Genomic DNA, 6,904 nt, shown 5'->3' with positions numbered 1-6,904 from the left:
AGTGATAGAATAGTGCTATGAGAAGGCCTCTGCACCCCGGAGATCATCATCCGGATGGCGCACCAAGCAAGTAGCCTCCCACTGGTCCGGGTATAGCCCGCAACGATGCTGGTAGACTACACAACGGTACTCGATAGACCAGGTGTGTCGGTCGAAGGCCCGACACAACAGGGTATTGAGAGCGTCGTGGAAGTGACACCTACGAGCAGCGTCACGAGTGATGGGTCTAGCGATCCACCCCTCCGGCTCCGGCTCCTCCGAGCGCTCTGTGCCGTGGCTCGAACTGCCACCGGCATCGTCGTCGTCTTCGTCAGGGTCTTCTCCAGCAGCCGGGATGCCCTGTGGTGGTGCATGGGGCATCTCTGGCTGAGGTGCAAGGGAAGGCGGCCTCTCAGACTCCACCTCCCGCTGAGGCGAGGGGGAAGAGTCCTGCTGCTCCTGCTCCTGCTCCTGGCGTCGACGCTCCTGCTCCTCGTGCAGGCGACAATGCAGTCTCTCCAGGTGACTGGACTGACCTGACACTATGCTACGCAGTGGACGCTCCGCCAGGCAAGAAGGCGAATAGGGGAACACAGACTTATGTGCAGTGCACCTGATACGAGCCATCTACAAAAGACATCGTAAGCACAAGAGTAAGAGTAGAACTATGAGACTAGAAAGTAAACAGAAAGAAAAGTGAGACAAAACTTTTGAGATAAGTAAATAACATAGAGTTGGCCAAAATGACCAACTTTTTAAAAGTCTCTAAGGTCATGGTAAGAATAAAGGTCTATAGTCCTTAAGTCGACCATTCTAGTCTAGGTTAGTGGTCCTATAGTCAGCAAGGTTTTGATACCACTTATGTCACACCCGGTTTTGGAAGATAAACCAAATGCGAACCATGTACGTGCCAGGATCAGAACTCACGTACACAGCGACTACATAATTGGACATCATCACACAATGCTCGAATTAAATAATGAAAATGTACTTAATTACATCAAGATATCTGAGACACCCACAGAGTCTAGTACATATCCATAGTGTTTAATAGTAACATCAAAGTGCAGAGCAACGAAACGTAGAAGATAAGCCTACACAGGCAGCTGACTAGGGGTTTGCCACTAAAGTAAACTAGAACTCTTCGTAGTCCTGGAACTCCTCAAAGTCCTCCATGTTACTAGCTTCACCTCCTGAGCACTGAGTACAGTGGGGACAACCTGGGGTGTTTTGTAAAGCAAGGGTGAGTACACATCAACATACTCAGCAAATGTCCCGTTTGGCTAAGGTGGATTGGCTGTATGTGGTGTTAAGGTTTAGTAGTTGCTTTTAGTTGGTAAAGTTTTATTAATATAAGTAGATCCAGATTTTAGTAATAAACCTAGTTATTACCTAGAAGTACTCCCTCCAAGAGGAAATACCTAAGATCAGAATTATAATCATCATTGCTAGTCATCATCATAAAAGTAACCAAAGTTCTTCTAATCAAGAGGATCCCAAGGCTGCTCATAACTGTGAGCATGGCTGATATACCAGTTTCTAACACTCTGCAGAGGTTGCACACTTTACCCATAAGTCGTGATTCCCATTCTGCCCGGGGTTCTAGCCTCCCCATTGATCACTACCAAGGTGACCTAGCAGGGTCTCACTACGTAGCCTTTACAAAGATTTCCTAGAGGTCATAGCCGTCCGTTAGGTTTCTCCAGTTTGATAAACATAGTACATCGCCCCAGAGGAAGGGTGACTAACAAAACCAAATCAAAGAACCTCTGCAACCAGCCTCGGCAGAGCAAGTACTGTGCCCGAACCCCATTGACGGCCCTACGGCGAAGCCAACTACTCCTCTAGTTCCTCTAATTAATCAGCTAAGGGCATCTCATTCCACCCTCATGTTTGCACTGTTATCCCGAGTTGTCACTCCCCAAACAGGTCCTTACGGAGAGGTACTCAGGAAACAGCCTGAGCCCCCTAAAAGAATCACAAGAACCTCATCGGGATAACATCATCGTATCATAAAAGATCGCATCATGTTCATTGATTAAGTTAAAACAATAGCATAAGCTAACCATGATTAACCCAAAAAGGTAAACAAGGGTAAGGAAAATACAGACTAGTCAAACCTTAAGTTTCAATAATGTAATACAGGACAGTGAATTATAAAGTAAAGTAGGACATGATAGGTTTGAGGACACTTGCCTTCACTAGGTTGTTGCTCAGAGGGATCTTCGGCAACACACTCAGGAACCACGAGCTGCTCGTTGTCTAGGTAAAGCGAACATACATTCAATACATTTGGAAGGTAAAAATGAACATCACATCAAACATGTACAAACATTGGCACACACAACTCAAAAAGGTATAGTATTAAGTATAGGGGAATGAGGTCAAGTTATAAAATGGACTAATCCTACTTGGGGATTAATTACTCTCTGTTGGGGGCCTTCGGCTTCCGAAGGTCCTCAAAAACGTGATTTAACAATGTTTCTGGAGTATAATACATGAGCAGGTACCTTCGGACATGGACCCTTCGGACTTGAGTCAAAATCACAGTATGAAGAAACACAAGGGGAATGAAGGATGGAACAGAGCCGAAGCTGTGCGCAAGGGAGCTTCGGCATGATGACAGGAAAAAGGAAACCGACTTAAAGAGGAAAAGGCTATCTAGACCCCAATGAATTACTATAGAGTTATTATCAAATGCAAAGGGCCTGGATGTAATTTTACATGGGCTGCGACCCGTGCCTATAAATAGATGAACAGTACTCCCGTACTGTTCACGCTGACTTGGCATTTGCTTTTGCGTCACGCTTGTATTCTTTATCTTCCTTCAAGCCGAAGGTACACTTGTAATAAATTATTACCTTTACTTATTCATAGTAATAAAATAAAAATAATACAATAATGATAACATATTTAATTGTTCGCATTGTTCATGTTTCGTATGACCCCTTCTTCATTTTTATATATGTCGTACTTACGAAGGTATGCTCTTTGTAACCTTCATCCGAGAGTCGTTATATCCTAAGGGAAATAATACTCCGAAGGACGAAGGACTTTAACGTTTAACATTCTTTATGTTGCCTTGCTCTTAAGCCGAAGCATTTGAGAGCAAGTCACCAACATTGGCGCCCACCTCCGGTGAACCCTTTTCGACCACCTTCGGCAAGCATCAACCTTCGTCATGCCGCCAAAGAAAGTTTCAGCAACAGGGGCTGCCGCTCTGCAGCCGCTGGACCCGAACCAGGAGACCCTTTCTCTTCGGGAGGCCCGAAGCCAGAAGAGGAAGGCCACCAGTCCAACGCCTCAGGAGGACGACTTGGACCAAGAAATCAAGAATATGGAGATGCTGCATCAACAAGTGCAAACGAAGAAAGAAAAGATGGCCCAGCTAGCTGACCTACAAAGGCAGATAGACGAAGCCTCTGAAGAAGTTCGTCATCTTACGCAAGATGAGCAGAACTGGAGGCCCCAGTACAGAGAGCTTCACCAAGAGGGCTTCGTCAACGAGGATGACTGGTATGAGGATTTTCATCATGGAAATTTTGCTTTTGATGATGCTTCTCCTCTGTCAGCATAACTGCAGGCTACACCTTGGCCCCCGTCTTACAAACCACCCAGCTCCCAATGTATGACGGACACTCAGATCCGAAGCAATTTCTGATGAGCTACGAAGCAACCATATCTTCATATGGTGGCAATACTGCAGTCATGGCGAAATCCTTCGTCATGGCAGTCAAAAATGTTGCACAAACCTGGTACTCTTCTCTTCGGCCAGGAACAATTACATCGTGGAAAAAGTTGAAGGACATGCTCATCACCAGCTTCCAAGGGTTTCAGACGAAGCCGGTCACTGCTCAAGCTTTGTTCCAGTGCACTCAGGATCATGAAGAATACCTTCAGGCGTATGTCCGAAGATTCTTACGACTGAGGGCACAGGCGCCAACGGTGCCTAATGAAATTGTTATTGAGGCCATGATTAAGGGGCTTCGACCAAGACCTACAGCCCAATACTTCGCTAGGAAACCCCCTCAGACCCTGGAGAAACTGCTTCAGAAGATGGATGAATATATCCGAGCAGATAATGACTTTCGACAAAGAAGGGAGGAAGCTTACAGGTTCTCCGAAATGACCAGGGGCTTCGAAGGGAGAATCCACCCTAGGCACGTCAGATCTATCCACTCTACTTAGAATGACGACAGGGGAAGTCAGCAATAGAGGCCGCAGTATTCCTCCCAGGCTTCGGGGCAGCAATAGAACTATCCCCGGCCCCCAGCTCAAAGGGGCAGAGGCGCCAGGGGCTTCGGAGGAAGGTTTGGTGATCAGCCCAGGAAAATTTATTGCCTATTCTGCGGTGAGGACAAGGGCCATACTACCAGGATGTGTCATGTCACCATCCAGAAACAGAAAGAGATAGCAGAAGCTACAGCCCAACAGAGCCAGCCGAAGCAGGTTATGCATACTGCTTCGTACCACTCACCATACATTCTAGAGTATGTGGGTAACCATCCTGCAGTTTCTGTTGCTTCGGCAAGCCAACCTTAGGCATCTTGGCAACAGCCCCCACCTCCACCACCAATGCAACCCGCTTATCCCCAAGGCCAGCAGCCAGAAGGGAGCCAGCACAATCACTAGCAGCGAGACTTCAGGGAGCAGTCCGAAGCTCGCACAGTCAACAGTACTGTGCCAGAATCGAAGCACATCTACTAAGATATATCCTACCTCTGAAACAGCTTTTACATTTGTTATCATTTACCTTTTCAATAAAGAGCAATCATTGAAAACTTATTTCTTTTGTTGTTTTCAATTTCTTGTAATAGCTTCGTCATTATCATAATGTAATATACCTTCTTCAAACATCAACGAAGTTCTAAAAGTTTTGACGAAGCAACAAGAAGTTGTTTTAAGGAATGCATTGCAAGTTTTTATCGAAGCAACAAAAGTCGTTCTTAAGGGAACGCAGCGTAAGTTTTCTGCTCAAAAGTCGTTCCAAAGGGAATGTAGAGCTTACAGCGAAAAATAAACGCTGATACCGCCGAAATAAAAGGCGAAGAAGCTCCTAAGGGAGGCTTACAGCGAAAAATAAACGCTGATACCGCCGAAATAAAAGGCGAAGAAGCTCCTAAGGGAGGCTTATAGCGAAAAGTCAACGCTGATACACCGAAAAATAAACGATGAAGCCGAAAAATAAACGGCAAAGAGACTGTATTCTACTGTGAGGATGTGTGTGTACCTTCGGCACAAATGTCATCATTGCATACCATAGCACCATCACATCATTCGCATAAACATGACATCATACATCATATTGCATCAATGGCACAAGAAGGGGAATACAATGATAACCTTCGGAAATTGTTTTCGAAGAAATTATGCCAAGGCACAAAATAAAGTTTGAAGAAGTGCAGTTTCGCCAACTTTAGTATAGGGGGAAATCTATTGCTTACGAAGCATAATATTTTCACGAATATGGATATTCCTTACGAAGCATGAAAAGAAGAGAAGGTGTTTTTTCGCCAAAGGCTCAAAAACGGTATGTATGTAAAGTTTCATGCATCGTAAAGAACTGAATTACATACAACTTATATATATTACTTTCAAAACTATAGAATATTACACACTTTGTTCAGCAAATATTACATCAGTACTCCGAATGTTTTTACAACAATAGCTAGTCTTCTTTTAGAACTACTTCCACAGCTTCGTTTAGTAGTTGAGTTACAACTTTGTCCATAATAGCTTCGGCCATCTTAATAATTTCATCTTCACTTTTTGCTTTGGGGTTCGTTTGTGACTCAAAGGGCTCCGGGGGAGGAGATAATTCGGCTGCAATATAAAACATGAATAAGCTCGAAGTCACAAGAATAAAACATAACGTCAAAAGCAATTAGACAATACCTATCTGCCCTTCAAGTTCTATAGTTTTTTCAACTGCCTTTGCTGCTTCTCTATCATCGTGGGTATCTTTTTCACTCTTCTTTATAATTTCGTGGGCCATCTCTCGGCCACCATTTTCCCAGATATTGGTAAAAAACTTTCCGCCAATTAGGCTTGCCTCAGTCAAAGGGTCTTTTGTATCTTCAATAGAAAGCGCAGCTTCGGCTTGGGCCAGAACCTTCACATGCTCGCATCCTGCCTTCTCTAAGATAGCCGCAATTCCTCTGGCACCTGAGAAGGCGCAGACATCTCCACGGCCACTCAAAACCTCCTCAAAGGCTTTGGCTTCGCCCTTGATCCATTCGATTGGACCTTCGGGATCGCCTACTACGAAGTTGGCCTCATTTGAGTATGCGCCAATATTGGTGAAGCTGGTTTTTATCTTTCCTACACATGACATAGATTTTTCATAGCATCTCTCTTTTGAAGAATGAAGCTCCACAACTGTTTTCTCCCAGTGATTTTTCTAGTATTCACTGGCGTCTCGGTCAGCTGCGGCAACCGCACATTTTAATTTCTCTTATGCCAGCTGTTTCCGAAGATCTTCAATTTTGCGCTTCTGGGTCTCAGATTGGGCTTTCGAAGTAGCCTCGTCTTCTTTTATCTTGTTTATCAGTGAGTTTAATATTTTTTCTTTTTCAAGACCTTCGTTCCTTAGCTCAATTACTTCGGAACGAAGGTTATTCAAGGCCATGGCATATCCCTCGTCTTCGACACTTTTTTGCGCCCTGAGGGCGTTGCTAAGAATAAGGCCCTGCAAAAAGAAGTGTGGTATTAAGTATAAGCAAACAAAAAAATCTTGTTTTTAAACACAAAGATCTTGTTCTCTCACCTTTAAGTTGTTGTACGCTAAGGTGTCGGCCAATTCATCTTTTGATAGCACTGAGAGCCCGTCTTCTAGCGTTGGGAATCCGAAGCTTCTTCCCATCTCTCGGCAGATAGAGATCTCCTTGCTGTCTGGGAGACAGTATAAGAAGTCTTCTTCTCCGCT

This window comes from Zea mays, chromosome 6 (genome assembly GCF_902167145.1).
Source record: "Zea mays cultivar B73 chromosome 6, Zm-B73-REFERENCE-NAM-5.0, whole genome shotgun sequence".
Lineage (NCBI taxonomy): Eukaryota > Viridiplantae > Streptophyta > Magnoliopsida > Poales > Poaceae > Zea > Zea mays.
This window is presented reverse-complemented; position numbering follows the sequence as displayed.